At 47.7% G+C, this 22,778-nt stretch overlaps 1 long non-coding RNA gene across 3 annotated transcripts; it reads right to left on the reverse strand.

The window, feature by feature from the left end:
* Nucleotides 1–6,516: 6,516 nt before the first annotated feature.
* On the reverse strand, nucleotides 6,517–20,197 carry LOC120093704 (uncharacterized). Of its 3 annotated transcripts, none has more exons than XR_005487285.2 (2): nucleotides 20,079–20,197; nucleotides 6,517–6,775 (listed from the first exon to the last, which is right to left on the reverse strand). It is a non-coding gene; the product is annotated as an uncharacterized LOC120093704 (long non-coding RNA). The 3 variants fall into 3 exon arrangements; XR_005487284.1 differs by having other exon boundaries at nucleotides 6,517–6,790; XR_005487286.2 differs by having other exon boundaries at nucleotides 19,822–20,155.
* Between the last annotated feature and the right edge of the window lie 2,581 nt (nucleotides 20,198–22,778).

Raw genomic sequence — 22,778 nt, forward strand, 5'->3', positions numbered from 1 at the left:
ATGCACAGAGGACATTTGAAGAGCTCTTCAGGTTAGAGCCTTGATGGGGAAGGGAGATTGGATCTTGGTGGTGGAGAGCAATAACTGTTCCTGGAGAGGACTGAGTTCTGTTCCCAGCACCCACATGAGGTGGTTCACAAGTGCCTGTAACTCCAGCTCCAGGGTATCTGATGCTCTCTGCTGACTTCTTTAGGTACTTGTGTGCACATACACACACACACAATCATAGATTAAATAATAAAATTTTGGGCTGGAGAGATGGCTCAGCGGTTAAGAGCACCCGACTGCTCTTCCAGAGGTTATGAGTTCAATTCCCAGCAACCACATGGTGGCTCACAACCATCTGTAAAGAGATCCGATGCCCTCTTCTGGTGTATCTGAAGACAGCTACAGTGTGTACTTATATATAATAAATAAATAAATCTTTAAATAATAAAATTTTTACAAACAAAAATGGAATCTCAATGAGGAAAGGCAGTCTGTGAGTGGTGTGGGAGTCCTTGCAGGTCACCTGGAGCCCGAGGACCACATCTGCCCTCCAGCAAAGGGGATTCCTGGGACCCCTTTCCTTCCTTTCCAGTAGCTGGATACTGGGCTGAGAGGACTGTTTCAGAGAAGGGAGCTTGTCACTGTGTCTGTTTCCTCCATACATACACACCCTGTGTGTGTGTGTGGGGGGGGGTCTGTAAGGATGTCACTTTGGGTGTGTGTGTGTTTGTCTGTGTGCCTGTGTGTGTCTGTGTGCCTGTGTGTGTGTGTGTGTGTGTGTGTCTGTGTCTCTGTGTATTTTTGTGTGTCTCTGTGGGTCTGTCGGGATGTCACTTTGGGTGTGTGTGTGTGTGTGTGTGTGTGTGTGTGTACATATGTGTGTATGTGCAGGAATGTGCATGTGTACATGAGGCCAAGGGACAAACCCGAGTATCATTCCTCAGGCACTGTCCACCTTGTTTTAGAGACAGCTCTCATCTGTCTGAAACTCACCCTGTAGGCTAGACCGGCTGGCTAGCAAGCCTCCGGAATCTGTCTGTGCCCTCCAGGGCTAGGATTACAGGCATCCCAGCATGTTTACATAGACTCTGGGGACTGACCTCAGTTCCTTCCACTTTCATAGCAGGAAATCTTCCCCACCTCCCACCCCCCCCCAGCCCCCAGCCCCACTTTCACTCAATTCGTAGCCATTCCTAGGTGCTATTGGTGGACAGAGTCAAGCCTCCTGTTGTTGATTGGCTTGCAGATGAGCATGGGATCCAAGATGTTAATCAAGACCCTTCCTGAGGGAGCTGCCCCGTCCCTTGGGGCAGAACAGTCAAAGGAGGGATGAGGGCTGCCAGATAGGATTGCAGAACAGAAGAGAGCAGAGTGCTGACCCTCCTCAACTCAGAGATAACCAAACTGGACTGTGGCAGGGCTGGTGGGTATCACCGCTATCTTCCTAGCCTGTTTCTGCTTGTCAGAGTGGAAAGGTTAATCCCAAAATGACGGTGAGGCATGTCAGAGGTCCACACAAGAGGTCTTTGCAAGCTATGAAATGCCGTGCATGTGTGCGCGTGGGTTGGTTTCCTTGACCTTCTGAAGTAAAGATGTAAACAAAGGAACAATGCCCCTGGCCATGGAGCCCCACAATGAGCCCCAGGATCCTTTGCAACCCTGGCCTCCATTTCTTAATCACCCATGAAAGACAAGATGGACAGGAGTATCGATTCCACTCAGCCCCAACTGCGTGCATTTCGTACCACACCCTGTGTGGCACTTACAGTGGTCCCATGAGTAGCACCCATTATTCTTACAAAGAAATTGTCAGAGCCCCCAACAGTAGTGCACCCTTCTTACTTGCCCCCTTAAATACTGAAAGGAACTCACAGAGATGCCAGTCACTTGCTGATCTCATCAAATGAGCTGGAGGAGAAGGTTCCAGAAAGCTGCGTCATAGTGCCCTATTCTAACAGAAAGCTATTGACTTTGAAGACTTAGCCGCTGTTATAAAGCATGTGAGGAAATCAGTTGGAAGATTTACCTCAGTTCACACAGAAGTTTCAACCTATAGCCTATCCACACTATTGCTCCTAGGTCTGTGGCAAGATAGAACTGGGAACCAGGAAGTAATTAAAGGAAGATGGGAGGGGCCAGGAACAAGATATTCCCCTTCAAAATCACGTCCCCATGCCCCACTTCCTCCAACTAAACCCCACTCCTGAAGTTCCCACCACTTTCCTAAACACTATTAAGTTATGAATCCTTCAATGGATGAATCCTTCGACGAAGCCACAATCCCCAGAATCCAGTCATCCCCCAGTGGCCTCACCAACCACTGAACATCACTGCACTGGGGACCGAGCCTTCAACATGGGAGCTTCGAGAAACATTTAGTACACAAACCTACCCAACTGCACCCAGGAGTTTTGTGGCTTGAAGCCGAGAGATGTTCAGGCCAGCCTGTGCCCTTCAGAGATCAGTGCTGATAAATACATGGAAACCCAGAAAAGGCAGCAGTGCTCCCCGGCCCCTCACCTGCTGACAGAACCAAAGATGGAGAGCCTGCCTTCCCAAGTCCCAGCAAGGTTCTTGGGTCTGCTCTAGCAAACCTGAAACTGGCTGTATGTTCTTTGCTTTTTAAGTATTTTATTCAAGATTTCAAACACGCATGTTGCATAGCACCCTCCTCAGAGCCAAGCAGCTGCTGTCTTCGTGGGTCCAGCTGTGCCTGCTTGCAAAAGATCATCACAGCTGTCCTTGTTGAGTATGGGTGGTCCCTCACAGGAGAGGGAGCTTAGGGCCATGGGACCCTCACCTGAGTATTCAGCCCCTCCTCCCAGTCACTTGTATGCAGTTTTCTATTCTGCTCTAACCTGTGTAGCCCTGGGGTCTTGGGGAGGGGTAGAGTATATGGTCTGGGGAGGTGTAGGGGAAGGAGGCTCCATCTCTGCAGCTGTGGCAGCTGCATCCATGCTGGATGCAACCTTCCAGTGTGGCTGCCTGAGGGAGGGTCACCCACACTCCTGCCTGTGACACTTCACCCATGCTCTGTATATAAACCTAATAAATCATTACCTTATTAGTTCCCAGGGGGAACTTTGGCTTGTCATAGGGACCCTGGAAGGAGGGGTCTAGTTGCTTTCTTAGTTCGCCATAGAGACAAAATTCTTGCAATGACACAGCAAGGTTAGAAGGATTTCACAAAGAATGTCAGAACATGTAGCATCTAGATTCTGCTTGTGAGGCGTTAGGGGTCTAGCTGCATTTTGAAAAAAAAAATGGCAACAGGATAGGATAGAATGAGATAGCCTGACCTAACAGCTTATCAGCCTTAGAGTTTGTATACTTGGGTTCAGGGTCAATCACTCAGAAGCTCTGGAGCACGTGACCCTTGGTTGGAGAACCTAGGGATTCTGTGGAACAGCATTGGGTGGGCCCCATGGTGGGGCTGAAGCTTAGCACACAGGGTGGGGCGAAGGGACTTTGGCACACAGGTCCCCAGTCGGCAGCACTGACGCTGTAGTCTTGTGAGATGGGGTGGTTTTCATTCCATGAGATGACACAGTTTATTAGAGTCTAGACAGGCAGTGTTGACGGGGGATTCATAACTGTCCTATAAGCATTTGCTTATGTGTCTGCCCCCTGCTGGGCAGAAAGCACCATGATGGGGACTTGGTTTTGTCCACTTGAAGTTCCTCCCAAGTAGTACCTGCCACAGAAGAGCTTCTCTGGGAAGCACGGAAGCGCTGCAAACAGACAGGAAGTGGATGAATACTTGACTCTTGCCGCAGCGCCGGACAGCCTGTCACCGTGACAGCTGACGCCGGTAAGCAGCAGCAGCAGAGGGCGCCAAGGAAAGACGGTTTCCAGGAAGGTTTATTTTATTTCTTTTATATTTGTTCATCTGAGATGTGTATGTACATGAGTTTTCCACATACGTGCGGATGCCCAAAGAGGTCAGAAAAGGGTGTTGGGTCCCCTGGAGTCACAGGTAGTTATAAGCTTCCCAACCTGGGAACTGAACTAAGGAACTCTGCAGGAGCAGCAAGTATTCCTGATGACTGGGCCATCTCTCCAGCTCCCTGGAGCTCACGGCTCACAGTTCAGACAGTCTACTCTCAAGCGTCTTGTTAGAAACTTCCTCCGAGAACCAACAAACCCACCTTCCATACCCTCTCTTCTCTCATAACTTTAAGCCTCTTTCAGAAAATAGTTCATTTAAAAACAAACAAAAGCCAAAAAAAAAAAAAAAAAAAAAAAAAAGACGCAGCCTCCAGCCTTCCCTACACCAGGTTCCAAGTATTGACTTTCAGGTCTATGTGTACCTTACCCATCTAGGCTTTGAAAGGCAGACGGCCCTTAGCAGCTCAGGTGGACAGTGGGTCTATTCTCTTAGGCCCTGATCTTGGACCCCAAACTCAGAACCACCCTACTTTTCAGAAAAGCAGCTCTCCAGATGGTACCCTCTCCATGACATAAGAACAGCCAGGCTACTTGCAGTGACGGTGCTCTGGGGTAGCAGTTTGAGCTTTGGAACCCATTAAGGACATCTTGAGGTAGGTTCACCCCCAAGGTCACACTGTGGCCCTATCTGTGGCAGCCACTGGATCTCAGAAGTGAGGGAGGACTGTTTTGCACTTGGCAAAGTCGAAGCGTCTTATCCCACAGCCCATCTCTCTTCATGGCCTCATCTAGATAATTGCATAATTAATTGTGTGCAGGTAATTCACACAGGGGAGGAGGTTCCAGGGAGGGGAGGCCAGGTTTTCACTGCCTGGAAAGGTGCCAGGCAGCCTCTGTGCAGACCCCATCGTAGGCATGCCTGGGAGTGTGTTGGGGGCCCTTGGCATGCTCATGAGACCTCAAGAGAACAGCTCTGCTGGAACCCAGTGACTTTGTCATGGCCTGCTTAATACTAAGGGCTTAAGTCAGAGGCTGTCCCTCAGATCAGAGGCTCTGCAAGATGGTGGGGATGAGAAGGCCTCTCAGCTCAAGGTTGGAAGGAGTTGGCCTTCCCCAGGGGCTTGCACCAGTCTATTTTCTGGATGCTTCTGGAAAGCAGCACTCATGATTTTTACTTCCACATGCACTCCACGACCCACCCCCACATGCTCATTGTCCATAAAGCTACACATTGGCTCAGGGGTCCAGGAGGCTGATCTTCAAAGGACTGGACCCGGTGGACAAAGTATTGGAGTCAGAGAAATGGTCCCAAAACAGACTTGAATCCTTGAATTCCCTCTCTTCCCTGGCTTGCCCTCTATTGTCTCACTGTAAAACGTAGATATAGACTCCCAAGGCTGGTGGAGCTGTGGATACTGGGAGGGGGCAGAGTGTTGAGGGGGTAGGGCTTGGAGGGGTGGGGCCTGGAGGGAGTCAGGCCAGGGTTGCTGCCTGCAAAGCATCCTTCCACAGTCTGCCGACCTGTTTCCCTCTCTGTCACACCCTTTCTTCCTCTGCAATGCACAGGTGTCCCTCTCTCCTTGGGACCTCCCTCCATCACTCAGCAACCCACCCTGTGCATCCCCAGCCTGCTCCAGAGAGGGAGGTAGAGAGAAGAGTCAAGGTGGGTTGGAGTGGAAGAAACATGAGACACGAAGCTGGACCAAGGAAGAAGGAGAGTTGGACCCGGATCCTCTGACATAGGGGTTCTGAACCTTCCTAATGCTGTGACCCTTTAACACAGTTTCTCGCATTGTGGTGACCCCCAACCATAAAATTATTTTCATTGCTACTTCATAACTGTAGCTTTGCTGCTGTCGTGAATCATAATGTACACACTTGTTTTTCTGATGGTTTTAGGTGACTCCTGTGAATCATCCCCCTCAGGGGGTCACCATTCAGGTGGAGAAGCTATTCTCTGCCATCTAACGTCTTTGCCAATGGAGTCTCTGCGATCCAGTTCCAACATTCTAAGTGAGAAGTCTGAGTGATCATGGGAGCTGGATACACGGTAGCATTTACAGACTGTCTAGCCATTGTCACGCCATTAGGCCCTCTCTGGCTGCCTCACCTCAACTGCTGCCCCTGTGTGTGGAGCACGGGGTGATCCTGACTCAACACCTATTCTGTACTTCTCTATGTAAAGTTGCTACACACACACACACACACACACACACACACACACACACACACACACACCACTGCCACCACCACCACCACCACCACCACCACCACCACCACCACCACCACCACCACCACCACCAAGTGGTTTGGCACAAAGGAATAATGTCCATGTGATTTCTTCCATGTCACCTCTCCGAGTTAGAGGAGATTTTGCTTGAAACTGTTTCTCCTGAGCCTCCAGAAGCCTTGCTTCGGACACTCAAGCACACTGTACCCAGATCACTATAGAAGAAACTTAAGTGTTCTGAGGTAGCATGCTGAGGCCCACCCGTGTTGATGGGACATGCTGGGCTGTCTTGGTTTCTCTGCCAAACAAGGAGAAGCCCCCAGCCTGTGATATGGCTGGGATTCTGAGTCTTGGGTATTTTTCATCTATCAGTGCCACCCAGTAAAGCAGAGTTTGCTCACTTAGGGGGATGCCAGGAAGACTCATTTATTCATTTTAAAGTAGAAGTGTGCCATCCCGCCAGCCTTTCTGTTGGCCATGGTGCCGGTGTGGAAGAGGAGTCTGGAGTGTTGGTCTGGCTGGGAGGTCAATGACTTAAGGAAGGGCTCTTCAGTGTTCCACGATAACCACAGTGGAGTAGAGTTAGGAAAGGAGCCAAGAAGGCAGAGCCAAGAAGGCGGCAGCTCAGACTGGAACTCCAGGCATAGTAGAGTCGACTTTTAGTAGAGGCTGGAAAACAAAACACTGGACACAGGACACGGGCAAGCTGCCTAGAGAAACCCAGCACGTGGTGTGTGCCAGGGCAACACAGAACTTTCCGATCAATGTCAACTCTTGCCTCTTGGCCAGGAGCAATGGTATCTCAGAAACTCAGATGCCTCCAGAGTGTAGCCCTGAGCTGGTTCCTATGCAGAGGTCCTCTGTCCTTGCCTACAAAGAGTATTCCAGTCAAGGACATTCATTATGTTCAAATCCCTGAGCATATGGATGGTCAGAAATTATAATAGCACAAAAAGAACCATGCTTATACAGGGACAAAGACCGGAGCTGGCCTAGTATTGCTTTGAGTGGTACAGTGAATTCCTCTACCCAGAGAGGCCACAGTCAACATCCCCAAAGAGGCAGTTGGCATTCAGTCACTAAGAAAGAGACCTCTCCTCCCTTCTCTCTGGGAACCAGTCCCACATTGGGACACCAGCATTTCTTTGCAACCCTCTCAGATCTCTCCAAAGGCTGCTCTTCAGACGTGTTGGTTTTCTAATCTGTAAAATGGGCTGATAATTACTAGCCTGCAAGTTGTTGGTGTGAGCTAAGTGAGGTTGGGAATACCAGACACAGGTACAGCACCTAAAGTAACCTCAGCAAGCACCTGCTCTAGTTTCTTCCTTCTCTGCCACCCACTTTGGCAGGTTCACAGGAGAGGCACACCCCACTTTCAAACTTTTGGGACTAGAGAGATGTTTCCATGGTAAAGGCGGCTTGCTGAGCTTTCAAAGGCTGAAATCATAACGACTAAAATTTGGATCCCTGCATCCAGTCTGTATAAGAGTTTAGGCATTTTGGAGCTCACCTATGACCCTGGCTCCAAACGGTGCAGAGACAAGATCTCTGGGGCTTGGTGATTTGGATCATACCAAAGAAAACACAAGCCTCAGGTCCAGCAAGAAACCTCGACTCAAAGGAAGTGAGGTGACAGAAAAGGACACCTGACACCCCTTTTAACCTCCACAGGCACCTGCACACACCATGCATGTACAAATACATGCACACACCACAGATATACACACACATATACACACACCACATACATACACACACATATACACATACATATACACATACACACATATACACATACACAAACACATATACACACATACATACCACACACATACACACATACACACCAACCAATTATTTAAACTCATGTTTTTCCATGTCTCCTATATATCTCAGGTGTGGAAGAGACTGGGATATACAGAAAGGAGGAGGCAATGTGGCTACTTAGAGACTTAATCAGAAGGAGGCTGTGAGGAGTGAAGGGTTCCTCAGGCACAATGGAAGCTACTTCTGTCTACTTCAAACTTAAGATTTATTTCTTTGGGTTTGTTTGTTTGTTTGTTTTGAGAGTCTCCCTGGGGAGCCATGGCTGGCTTTGAACTCGTAACAATGCCCCTGATGCTGGGATTTCATGCCCGTGCCGTCAAGCCCCGCTTCTTCTTTAACCATTTCATCAGTTATGCTCCAGACTCTTTTTAATTTCGCCTAAGAAGTAAAGTCTGAAAGAACCCAATGCACTTATCAAGGCTATGTACTTTAATAAGAATGCTATTAAAATGCTTTTAAAATCCCAAGTATGAAATTACCTTTTCCTGTTTAGTTTCAGGGAAGATCAAATCTAAGTTCAACGTCCAGTTGAATTTTAAAATACAGCCTGATAGTTTAATCTTGCTTCTCCTGTTTTTCTACTCAATATACCGTTTAAAGTTGTTTGTTTGTTTGTTTATATGTAAGCACACATACACACACAATATAAACACACATATATACATACATACACATACACACATACAATACACACATATACACATATATACACATCACACGTACACACACATACATACACACATACACAACACACACACAGAACATACACATAACACACACAAAACATACACATAACACACACAACATACATATACACATGTATACACACGCATACACATACACACAATAAATAAATAAATAAATAAATAAATAAATAAATAAATAAATAAATGTAAAAAAAAGTGTCTTAAAGAAAGTACAGAAAGGCTGAGGGGCCACTGTGAAACCTTACAGAATGCAGAAGGTCCTGTGTGTCTTGTAGAATGTTGCCCAGGCCCTCATCTCTCCACATTTTTCTTAGCCGAGGGACTTTGTTGCAGTCTCCATGTTCTGATTCATCTGTCCTGCTGCCAAAGTTCATTGTTCTAGATCTCTCTGAGGACACATCCACTGTACCAACGCTGACTTGCTTTTAACCACAGTTTGCATGCTGCTGCTGGAATTTGATGAGCGAGCAAACCCCTGGCCCCAGAGCAGAGACCATGTGTGAACTGGCAGGACACAGGCTGGCAGAGCAGTTCCTCAAGGCCAGCGCAGGCCTCGGTGGCAGACAACACTGTAAGGCAGTGTTCACCCACAGCTGTCACCACCTGTTTATCCCTGGCCTTGGGCTGTTCACACCAATTACCTATTATTAGTCATAGTAAATCATCACCCACAGTTTTGCCTGTTGGCTGTGGGGGAGAAAAAGAAGGAGCCATTAGAACACAGAGCCACCGAGCAAAGGCAAACAGAAGCAATCTACTGTCTGGGGAAGAAGAAGACGGGAGACTGTTCATAGTCACTGTGATTGGCAACAAATGGGCAAAGAAGGCTTCATCCTCCCAGGATATCACAAGCACTTGCTGCAATCGTTGTCATCTTTGGGGACCTTGGGAGCCAGGGGCTGAGAACAGAGCTCAGTAACAGATAGAAGCCAGACAGAACTGTAAGTCCTTTGAGGCCCTGGCCAGAATCCCATGACCTGAGCTGGAAACACTGTGGAGATGCAGTTTCCCTGACAATGGTGGATGCACCTTTCAAAGTGTGATGATGATTAAAGAGGAAACAAACTATGCTGGAGACCTGGCTCTGCCCTCATAGGCTGTGTGATAGGGACAAGTGGCTGAACCTCTCTGAGCTGGACACAAAGACAATGATGGCTGTGGAAGCTCCCGGCACAGTGCATAGGACCACATACGGATGCCCTGCACCAAGACGCTATGGCCCCACACAGAAGCAGCAGTGAAGGACAGTGAATTGTCGTGGTTCAGGTGGTCTATTCCATATGCAGGTAGCAGAAGGGGGTGTTATATCCCTATGTATGCGGCTGTCACAAGTGACAGGGAGTCCCAGTGTGGAGGAGCAGTTGAAGATGCCAGCTAAGAGGTCATATAGGCTACAACTTCATTGGGGTGTGGGAGGGGGACTTTGAATGCACCATGACATGTGTAGTGGTCAGAGGGGAACTTTCTCCTTCCATCATGTAGATCCTCCTGGGAATCCAATTCTGGTCAGTGGGCTTGTTGACAAGAACACTTACCTACTGAGCCTTCTTGTCCACCCCATCACCTTTATTGGTTTAAAGTTGTTTGTAACCAACCCCCCACCCTGTCACATCTTTCTGTCTCTGTCTCTCTGCCTGTCTCTGTCTCTCTAACTCTCTCTGTCTCTCTGTCTCTTTGTTTCTCTGTCTCTCTGTCACAACTATCTCTCACACTCTTTTTTGTCTCTGTCTCTCTGTCTCTGTCTCTGTCTCTCTGTCTCTGTCTCTGTCTCTCTCTGTGTCTCTGTCTTTCTGTCTCTCTCAATATAGTCTCACTATGTTAACCAGGCTGACCTCAAACATGCAGCAATCCTCCTGCCTCTGCTCCGTTGTGCTGAGGGAATGACAGGCATAGGCCACCATGCCTGGCTTGTCCTCCTCATTTTCTGAGGCACTTACTGCTAGAAACGTCCATACCTCGGCTCTTCCTTAGCTGCCTCTCACAAGTTCCAATATAAATACGTTGGAATATGTACTTAATATAATAAACATACACATTCTCTTCATCCTCTAAATCGAAGAATTTTCTAATTCCCATGGTGATCTCACCTCTGGTTGTTCAGAAATGCGTCCCCCAATGCTTGGAGGACTCTCTGGTGAGCATTTACTTCTGTTACTACTTTCACGTCTGCACTGTGGTCTGAGCTCACCGTTGTGGGAGTCCAGTCCTTGGAGATCTGCTGAGACTTGCTCGAGGGCCCAGCATGGAGTCTGTCTTGGTGAGTGGAGGTTTTATCAATCCTCTTCCGCACTGGCACTGTTGACCCCGGAGCTTGTAGGGTGAATTCCTTCTTTATTGCTCTACAGAGCTGATATTTTGGATGTCCCCTCAGCATGCGTCCCTTTCTGCATCCTCATGTCTCCCTGCAGCCCGAACTTCCCTTGGGAATCCTGCCTTCTCTCGCGAGAATTTCTTAGTGGTGGTGGTGGTGGTGGGGTGTCCCGCAGTGTGGGTCTTCTAGTTCCCGCTTCGCTCAGCAAATCTTGGAAGCATTTCCGCTTAGCCTTCGTTTCTGAAGAATCTCTCCTTCGAAGAGGTGGGCAGGGCCTGTTTGCTTTGTCAGCAAGTCCACCATTAGTCCATTGTCTCCTGGATTCCAGAACTATGAAGCGCCTCGATTTCATGTCACCCTTGGGGACCGTGCCTTATTCCTCACGTCACTCCAATTTTAGTCCATGTGTTGCCCTGACAGGCTTGCAGGAGAGTTTTTAAAATATTTATCCTTGTCCCTCACCACCATCCCCCACCTGTCTCCTGTTAGTGCCTCCTGCTAAGTGGGGGAGGAGGAAGTCACACGTCCTCTGGGTACTCTCCCGCAGTGGGTTCCCACACAGGTCCTTAGAGAGCTCTGTTCTCTTCTTTTCCAGGTTCTTCTAAGAGGGAAGGCACAGCAGCGGCAGAATTAAATCCCCTTTACTCCCCAGTCAGGGCAGGAGCAATGTTTGTTTGGAACAAGGACAGGAACCCACTGCACACCCAAAGCCACACATTCCAGACATTTCCCCACTGCAGCCCCAGCTTCAGAGGCAGGTGTCAGCAGCTCACTGACAGACAGGGTTCTCAGAGTTGAAACCACCCCCTTTCCACCCTTGAAGCAGCTGGGGTGGGCTTCAAACCTGAGCTGGTATCTTTGGAACAAGGCTTCAGGAGTACATGGGGATCCCCATCCTGGTGGGGTTCACTGGGCGGCATGGTGTATATTACTTATCCGTGCACACCAAATGATGGCGCCCAGCCTCGCTCCCCTGCTCACAGTGTTACTTCCTTAGCCTCTTGATGGCTCTTCAAACATTCCAAAACCTGTCTGGCTTCTGCTTGCCGTTCCTTTGACTAATAAATATCCTTGTCTGCATTTCCCCATAGGTCTTAATTTACACGTCCCTTGTAAAAACTATGTCTCTTGCTCCTCCTCCTATTTAAGACAGGCCCTCTCTGTAACCTTGGGTTACAATTTTGCCCTTCTGGAACTTGCCATACTTTTTAGTTAATGGGTGTGTGGTGTTATTCTGACCTGTTTAAACATCCGGGAAGCAGGGGCTCCTCCATATTGAACCTGCCCCGGGGGTTCCTGGCGCTTTGCTCTGCTCACATTGGTTGCGCCCGTCCTCTTCACGCCTACCATGCTCCCCTTCCTCTCCCCTGGAGCAGACAGTGTCTCCCCCTCTTTCCACTCTGATTCTAGTGGAGACAAGCCAGGGAATTTTGTGCACAGGTGAGTGACCTGGGTGCCTGGCATGACTGTACTGGTTGGATCATAGCAACTGGCAACGGGAAGGATAACATGTTCACCTGAGTCATCTTTGGCAAGGGTGACTGGGCCGGGATGGAACACGCATGTTCCATCATCAACATGCCCCCAGCCAGCAGGTAACGGAGTCCTAGGATGGTTAGCATTAAGAAGTTCATGTGCTAAGACAGCAGGGGGCTCATTTCCCGAACCCCGGGAAGCTCTGTATATTATGCCTTTGCCACCGTTCATTTGTAGCTCATGGACTGTCATAGGCATGTGTCTTTCTAGCCATGTATGGTGTGTGCATGGTGTTCCTGTGTGTGTACATGTGTTCCTGTGTATGTACACGCATGTGCTCCTTTGTGTGTGTGTGTTCCCTGTACATGTATGTGTGCATTGCAGGTAGAGGTCAGGTGTCTTCCTCTATGCCTCTCTAATGGAACTTGTTGAGGCAGGATTTCTCAGTGAATTTTATTGAGTTCTCAAAAACTTTCAATTTGGGGACCCAGAGCTCACCGGGTCCTTCCTGTTTCTGCCTCCCCCACAATGGGATTACAAGAGCAGGGCAGGCTGCTGCATCTAGCTTTCTGTATTGGTTCTGGGATTCAAATCCAGGCCCTCACACTTGGCAAGCACTTTATTTACCAGCTAAAGCACCTCCCGAGCTCCTTCTGAGCCTCCTGACTAAGAGTTCCGAGTCCCAGGGAACTCACAGCTGTGCATGGTCAAGCAGGCCTTTCCCAAGTGATCTGAGTTTTTGTTGCTGTTTGGGGCTTTTTTCCCCATCAGACCTTGGGGTTGAAATAAACTGGCACCCACCTTTGACCTACACTCCTAGTTCAGTGATGTTTATTTGCATTATTATTTTGAGACAAAGTCTCCTTATGTTGCTCAGGCCGGCCTCACACTCCCAGACTGAAATCAATTCCCCTGCCTCTACTTGGCTTTCCAGGACCTCATAGTAATCAATAAAACTGCTATGGGCTGGGCCCAGCAGCCATCCTATGTCTCTCTCATCCTGATAGTTATCATTGTTTACATTTTTTTCTTGACAAATGAGGCAGCCGAAGCCCCAAGCCTTGCAGCATCTGCAGCCCTGAGTTCCTGCTCAGAGCTCTTGATTACAGGAAGAAGCATGAATATGGAGAAAGAAGACACACACAGGCGTGAACCATCCCTGGAAACAGTTACTGGCGGTGTCACAATTTAAGAAGGCAATGTTCTGCACCCTTCTTTACCCTGGAGGCTTGCTGACAGGCAAGCGAGGCCAAAGTTGTATTTTTCCATTGCTTGGAAGGGGGTGGGTTTGGTGGGGAGCAGGTTTGCTGGGGGTGGGGGTGAGCGAGTGGGGTGGTGGGTGGGGATAAGGTGGGTTGGTGGGGGTGGGATGAGTGAAGGGTGGAGAGTGGGTTTGGGAGTGGGTTTGCTGGGGAGGTGGGGTGAAGGTGAGAGGGAGTGGGGGTGAGGTGAGGGGGTTGGTGAGGATGGAGTGATGGACGTGGTGGGGGTGGTTACTGATACAGCTTACTCCATGAACCATGGCTGCCACAAACACCTCCTCTCAATGGGGTGGCACTGGAAGCTCTGATCACACAGACACACAGACCTGGCCCTACCCTCAAATTCCTTGCCTGGTACTATAAAAGAAAACAAAGCCCCCAAACGGCACAAAAAGACCACACAAGGAATCAGAAACACTGTTGCAAGGCACAAACTTCCAGAAAGCGGTGTTGCAACCCATCTCAGTGGCTGGAACACTTCTGTGGACCAGATGACTGACTTTGCCTGGCCAAGCTTGACCCGACCTTAGGTGACTCTGGAAACTCTTGGGAAAGAACCCATGACAAGACACTAACAACAGAAAAGCGACATAGCCATCGTACAAAGCAGGAGTAAGCAAAGATAAATAAAAATAGCATGATGGCAAGCGACTATAACTGTCCATCAACCTTCAACAGGGAGTGTCTAGAGTCAGGTCTCCATCCTCCAGGGAGCCCCCCACCAAGGGTTGTGTTATTTTTGTGATGCAATACTGGAGACACACTGAGTAACATTCACGGCATATCTAGGAAAATACAACATACACCACATTGTTGAAAAAAAAAAATGGCTCCTGGGGTTGGAGACACAGCTCGTGGTTAAGAACATTGGCTTCTCTTGCAGAGGCCCGGGGCTGGATTCCCAGCACCAATCTGGTATTTCACAACCATATAGAACTCCAGTTCCATAGCGCCCTCTTCCGACATCTTTGGAAACCAGGCACTCACATGGTGCCAAAGGCACAGAGGCAGGCAAATACTCATCCATAAAAAAATAACTGTACAAGAATGGCTGTAGGGCCTGGCATATAGCTCAGTGGTAGAACCCTAGCTTGTGTGGCCTGGATTCCATCACCAGCACAAAGAAGTAGGTAGGCGGGTGGGTGGGGGGAAGGAGGTGGGAAGAGAGATAGATAGATGATAGATAATAGAGATTAATATAGATGATATAGATAAATAGATGATATATAAATATATAGATAGATGATTGATATTGATAGATAGATGATAGTTGATAGATGATAGAGATAGAAATATAATAGATGATTGATAGATAAGTAGATGGATGATTGATAGGTAGGTAGATAGATAAATGATAGAGATAGATATATAAATAGATGATTGATAAATAGATAAATGATTGATAGATTGATAGATAGATAGATAGATAGACAGACAAATAGATGATAGGTAGAATTAACGTGGCCTAAAGGGCTTGGTAAGGTACTGGCCTAGAATGCACAACCTTCATTCCATCCCCACCCCTGCTAAACTAACTAAACACGAAATAAATAAGTAAATAGATAGATAAACAAGTAAATAAATAATAAATAAATGTGAACTAAATTGAAATGGCTCTAATGAATAGGGTTGTGCCTTGGTGGCAGAGAGCTTGCCTACTGTCCACAGGACCCTCACACTTCTAACACCACAAAAAATTATATCAAAAAATATAAATAAACAAAAACGGCACTGCCATCAGTAAGAAACAGACTTTGGGAGGGGATGAGCCTGAGCTCATGGGCAGCCGTGTGTCTGCAGCTACGTGGATCTGGACAAGTCTCTCCAAGTCTCTGGGTCCACTTCCTGATGGATAAAATGGAAGTAGGCAGGCATAGTGGTTAGAGCCTGGGTTGGAGAAAGGGAGGCTGGCAGGGCATGGCTGTGTAGGTGTGGCTGCCGGCTGGTTTTGTGCAGCTTGTGCTCTTACGCCTTAGCTATAACTATGGGTCTGAATCAGTTTTCACCTTGGTCCCATCCTCAGTACAGCTAAATTAACCAACTAAATTCTAAGTAAATGAATCAAAGCAAATTAAAGAAAAATGGCTCCATCAAGCCTGCCTGAGAAAATGACATCTTGGACTGAGGGCGGCATGAGTTGGGGGGTGGTTTGACTGATACAGCATTTGCTGTGCAAATGTGACAACCAGAACCCAGGTAAGAGCCAGGCAGGCACGGGGTGGGGTGGGGCTGCTGTAAGCCTGGAATTCAGTAGTCAGGGACAGGGGGCCCTGGGTTATAGGGGCCAGCTAAGCTGGTTGGAACAGGTAACTATGGGTCCAGTAAGAGTCATTGACTGAATAGAGAGAGTGTCAAGAGATAAAGGACACCCAACATCAACTCCAGGCCTCCATGTACATGCATATACACATAGATGGAGCGCGCACACACACACACACACACACACACACACACACACACACACGTGTGCCTGAGCACAAGCAAATAGCACATGCACATACACAAAAGAACACATGACCATGTCGAAGGCCACTCATTCATCCATCAGTGCCAGGAACCCGGGACCATTGTTAATCCACAACCCAGACAGATACGCAGGAGGTTCCTGTGTTCTAAATGCATCCAGAGGCCAGAAGTAGCATTCACTTGTAATCCCAGCCATCTGGAGGCTGAGACAGGAGGATGGAGAAGAGGAAAGCACCTGTATCTGGGGCAAAGGTGCCATAGGGATACTAGAAAGGAGGAGGGACAGAGGATCCACCAGGGCGACAAATGCACTCAGACATGTTTACCAAGTACATGGGCCAGGACCCCACATGGGCAGGACACCAGGTCTCTGCTATGACCATCAAAGTGACCGACAGGCCACCTCCTCCAGCATCACCAGAACCTCGGGGGATGCTCAATTGTGGGAGTGCCACAGATACATCAGAGAATGTGCATCCCGGAGATGGCAGGAGACCCTGCAGAGGAACAGGATAAGCAGCAGGGGAGAATGCACTGAGACTGGGGAGGAGTTGGTATCGGATGGCGGTCAATAGCTACATTGTACAAAGAACTAAGAACTAAGAAACTCTAAGCACTAAAGCACTTGCCTCCACACCTGACAACCTGAATTCACTCTCCTGTACCCACATGGTGGGAGGAAGAACTAAGTCCTAAAAATTGCCTGCTTATCTCCATATGTGTCATGCACACACATGTGTACAGAGAGAGAGAGAGAGAGAGAGAGAGAGAGAGAGAGAGAGAAATAAAATTTAAAAACTTTTAAAAACTAAATACCAAAACAACAAACCAGTCAATAAGTGGGCTAGTAGAACAAGCAGATAGACCTCAAAAGATAAAGTACAAACGACCAATAAACATATGAAAACACCTTTACCCTTCAGAGAAATTAGAGAAACTATGTTAGATTCTAAATCACCCCGGTCAGAAAGGCACCCAGGAAATGACAAATGTGGGTGAGGATGAGGGCAAAAGGGAGCCATCATTACTGTGATGGGGAATTTAATCCACTATAGAACTCAGTATGATTACTCCAAAAGCTTAAAAAAAAAAAAACTACTCTATGACCCAGCTTTGTGAGTCAACATGCAACACGTCACAGAGACGCTGGTCATTAGTGTTTCCTGCAGCACTATTCACAATGACCAAGTGTGGTGCTCTGAATAAGAATGGCCCGCATAAGCACACATATCTGAATGCTTAGTCATCGGGGAGTGGCACTATTTGAGAAGGATTAGGGGGTGTGGCCTTGTTGGAGGACACATGTCATGGAGGGGGTTGTGTGTGTGGAGTGGGGGTGTGGAGTAGGGGGGTTGGCTTTAAGGTTTCAGAAGCCCAAGCCAGGGCCAGTGGCTTCTTTCTTCTGCTGCTGTCTGTGACTATAGGGATAGAACTCTCAGCTACTTCCCTAGCACCACGTCTGCCTGCATGCCACCATGCTCCCCACCATGAGGATAATAGATTAAATCTCTGGAATTGTAAGCAAGCCCCCAGATAAGTGCTTTCTTTTGTAAGAGATATTTTGGTCATGGTTTCTCTTCACAGCAATAGAACACTGACTAAGACACCAAGTTGCAGAGCGAGCCAACTTTGGCACCCACCAATGGGAAAATGGACCCCCCCAAAAGAATGGAGTTTATACACAGAATGGTAATTTTCTTTTCAGCTATAAAGAATGAAGTTGGGGTTGGGGATTTAGCTCAGTGGTAGAGCGCTTGCCTAGCAAGCACAAGGCCCTGGGTTCGGTCCCCAACTCCAAAAAAAAAAAAAAAGAATGAAGTTGCTAGCAGAAAATGGATGCCAACTGGAGACAGTCATATGAAGTGAATTAAGTCCGTCTTAGAAATACAAACATTGCATGGTTTTCTCATCTGTGGGGTCTGTTCTTTACAGATACATAAAGGTATATAGACAGATGACACGGAAATCGAAACTCAACTGTCTAGGGGAATGAAGGACACTTGTTGGAGGGGGAGAAAGGGGAGATGTGTGGGGTGTGACAGGGAGAAGCTCAGTACATGAGGTGTTTGCGTGGGAGTCCTGTGTGACTCTACTATGGCTAACAGAAAGTGAGGGGGTGGGCACTGACTGGGAATTGAGCCCCAGCTCCCAGTTGCCCAGGCAACAAGGGCCATTCTACAGGAAATTAAAATAAAAGGCTATCTACAAATAAGGCAAGCTGCAGTTAGGGAAACAGTGGACACCAGGCCTGCCCTTGAAGCAGCTGGGGTGTGGAGGAGGACTGTGTGAAGCTGACAGAGGAAGAGTTGCCCCATGACAGTCTGTGGAGTACTCAGGGGTCCTATCACTCTTCACTGGGGTATGATGATGTGAACAGTGGAGATCACAGCTGTGGAGCCCAACTACACACCTGCAGGAGCAGGCTGGAGGGAACCACACTCGCTACAGTCACCTCACAGGTGGGAAAGCACAGCTGGGAAGATCTGATACTGAAGCCAAGCTCACACAGCTGTCTACCGTAGAGGCAGATTTGACAGCTGGTCTCTTCAAGACAAAGTCAAGTCAGCGTCCATGCAGGGTGTGGGGATGCACATATATAATTCCAGCTTTTAGGAGGCAGGAGGATTGAGAGTTTGAGATTACCCTGCTCTTCACAGTGAGTTTCAGCCCAGGCTGAGCTATAGTCTCAGTAATAACAAAAGATCCTTCTGCAGAGCAGGCAACTCACTAAAAACCCTGAATGATTCAGTACCGACCCCAACAGTTCACCCATATCTAAAGCACAGGATTCTTCTCCAAAAATGAACCAGAGAGTCTGAGGGAAACAAGTATTCATCAACCAAGAACAGATTGCTATGAGAAAGGAACTTACACACACACATATACACACACATATACACATACACACATACATACACATACATATGTACACATACATACAAACACACATATACATATACACAATCAAACACACAAACATACAAGCGTACACACAAACACATATACATATACATACCTACATAAATATGTACACACACATAAACACATACAAACATATACAGACACATACAGACACATACACGCACACATATGCATGCATACACATACACACACAAACATACAATATACACACAAACACACACATATCCACATAAACACATATACACATAAACACATACAAACACACACATATACACACATAGAAACATACATACAAACACATATACACATACACACATAAATGCATACATATACAAACATACAAACATACAAACACCATACACACATACACACCCACATAAACACATATACACATACACACATATGCACACATATACACACACAAACACATACACACATACATATACACACCCATCCAAACACATACACACATATACACATACATACATACCCACACAAACATAATCACACACAATCACATATTCACACACAAACACATAAACACACACTGACATACCAACATACACAAACCTATACAAACACACATACACATACAAACACACATGCACACACATATACACACGCACAAACACATAATACACACACAAACACATACACACATGCACATATACACATACACACACAAACACACACGCATACACACATTCACACACAACACATACAGACACATACACACATACTTACACAGAGTGGTGTCTGCAGTGAGGAGACAGAGCAGGGAACAAAGGAACAAGGAAATCACTACGGTGAAGGAAGCAGAGGTGAATGAAGACAGTGGAGAAGGCTAGCAGTCCAAGCAGAAGAACGAGCAGAAGCCACAGGTTGAGCCTGCCCTGCCACAGGAGCTTGCGTGCACTGCCCGCCCTCCAGAGGAGTGCCTAGTCTGTCCTTCCCCATGGGTCAGGGCACAGGTCGGCTGCTTCTCCCCTGGCTGACCCCACCTTGAAATTGACTCCTTATTCACCAGAGCGGGCGATGGAAAAAGAAAGGCACTGTGTTCCAGCTCACAGCCTCTTCCATGAGGGGTGGGGGGAGGGACGGATGCCAGTGTCTAAAGCCCTGATTGATAGTCCGTGATTATGACCTAAATTCAGAACACCCAGGTGAGAGCCCGGTTCCAATGTTCTATATTATGTAGCCAACTCGGCGGACAGGGTGGGGCTGACCCTGAAAAGTGGAATTTGTGAAAACTGAGCTTGGAGAAGGGACAGGGCTGATACTTCACCAGAGAGAACAGATCCCTACCTCCAGGGACCACCAACTCTGATTCCCTCAGCCAGTCTGAGCGGGAGGAAGGCTGACAGCATGGTCAGCTCGGGCTACTCGGGGACACAAATGAGCCGAGTGTGACATTGTCTCAAAGTCCTAGGTTACAGACGATGCCACACAAAGTCTGAGGCTGACTGGGTGATCCTGGTGTAGGAAGGGGTCCTAAATCCCTGACAGGGAGCTATGTCTCAGAGTAGTCACTAGAACCACTTGTCCTTGGGGGTGTGCGCACACCACACTCACAATGGATCATCATCCTGGGAAGGAACAGAACTATAAAAGCTCTGAGGTCACAGAGACCCAGTTTGCATTTCTGCTTCTGCTATGTCTGGCTGTATGACTGACATGTCTCTGGGACTTTCTGATCTCTCATTTCCTTGTATGCATATAGGGGGATGATTTTACCCACAAAGCCAAGGGACTTGGAGTCTCATGTCCTAGGCACCTAAAAGATAGGCTGCTTCCACACACAGCAGCACTGTGTGGGGGCTACTAGCAATCGCATGCAGCTTGTACCGGGGGCTGTGGCTGGAATGAGGAATGAGCCCTATAGGCTTCCGTAATTGAACACTTGGTCCCTATTTGGTGGTGCTGTTTGAGAACCTTGTGGGTTCTCTTTAAGAGGTGGAGCCTTGCTGGAAGAAGCATGGCACTGGAGCAGGCTTTGAGGTTTGGTAGCCTGACTTCACTTCCTGTTCTTTCTCTCTGCTTCTTGTGTGTCCTGCCCCAGCATAAGGAAGTCTCTCTGGAACTATAAACCAAAAGAAATCCTCTTTCCCAAAGGATTTTGTTTGTTGTTGTTGTTGTTGTCGTCGTCAGTGTCTTAGGGTTCACGTCTATGTAGAGACACCATGACCAAAGCAACGTTTATAAAGGACAATATTTAATTGGGGCTGGCTTACAGTTTCAGAGGTTCAGTCCATTATCATCATGGGGAAAGCATGGCGGCGTGCAGGCAGACATGGTGCAGGAAAAGGAGCTGAGAGTTCTATATCTCGCTCCAAAGGATGGGAGAAGCAGACACTCTTCCACAGGCAGCCAGAAGGAGGCTCTCTTCCTCACTGGACAGTGCTTGAGCCTTGGACCTCAAATCCACTCCACGGTAATACACTTCTTCCAACAGGGCCACACCTACTCCAACAAGGCCATGCCTCTTAACTGTGCCACTTCCCATGGGTCAAGCATATTCAAATCACCACAGTCAGGGTATTCTGTCACAGCAACAGAAAAGTGACGAATGCAGCCTGCTGGCGGTCACATGAGGTTCATACCACAGGCAGGTGTGCCTCTGTGTCGGCCTCTGAGTGAGTGTCCTTCAAGTCACCCTTTGTGCTAGTGAGGAAACCAAGGTACTAGAAGGATGCATCATGGAGTCTAGGTCACATAGCAGCAGCCCCAGAAGGGGCCAGAAGCAAAGTCTGCAGCCAGACCCCCTTTTCACTCCTATGCTCTGGGACCTTTAAATGCACTATTAGTCACGGTGGAATGGTATTTAGGTTCAGCCAATAATGGGCTGCATATACCATGGTAGTCCCACAACCCCTGGGTATGTGGGAGATGCTACACCAGGTGCATACTCTGTGGTGATCACACAGCAGTGAGATCACCCAACAAAGCAGGTCCTTGCATATGTACCTGTCATTAAACAACACTCAGCAATGCTTTTAACGAGAAACCTCAGATGGGTTTCTATCAAGATTTGGAATTCTAATCCCATCTGCGTTGTTTCTGAAATCAGAGCCTTTCTCAAAAGCCCATGGGGAGTTTATGCAAGAAAAAAGTCAAAAAGCCCCCCTCCTCTTAAAAAAAAAAAGGAGCGGGGTTGGGGATTTAGCTCAGTGGTAGGGCGCTTGCCTAGCAAGCGCAAGGCCCTAGGTTCGGTCCCCAGCTCCGAAAAAAAGAAAAAAAAAGAAAAAAAAAGAAAAAAAAAAGAAAAAAAAAGAAAAAAAAAAAGGAGCAATACTCAACCAATAACTTCGGAATTCTTCCCAAATGGCAGGAACCTTGGCCATGGTCCCAGGATGCTTCAGAAAGTTCTACAGGAGTCAGGTGTATGGTACACACCTTTAAACCCAGAGCCCAGGAAGCAGAGGCAGACAGATATCTTTGAGTTCAAATCTAGCCTGGTCCACATAGAACATCCCAGGCCAGCCAGAGCTGTGTGATAAGACTTTGTTTTGTTTTGTTTCTCGTTTTTGTTATTGTTGCTGTTGTTTTTAAGACAGGGTCTCATTATGTCATTCTGGCTGTCTTGGAATTCTCTTGTTTTGAAAGCTCTGTAGCTAGGTCTCAGCAATTACTAACAAGCTGAGAAACCCTAAGTAGCTGTGATGGCTTGTGTATGCTTGGCCCAGGGAGTGGCACTATTAGAA

This window comes from Rattus norvegicus, chromosome 7, assembly GCF_036323735.1.
Source record: "Rattus norvegicus strain BN/NHsdMcwi chromosome 7, GRCr8, whole genome shotgun sequence".
NCBI lineage: Eukaryota > Metazoa > Chordata > Mammalia > Rodentia > Muridae > Rattus > Rattus norvegicus.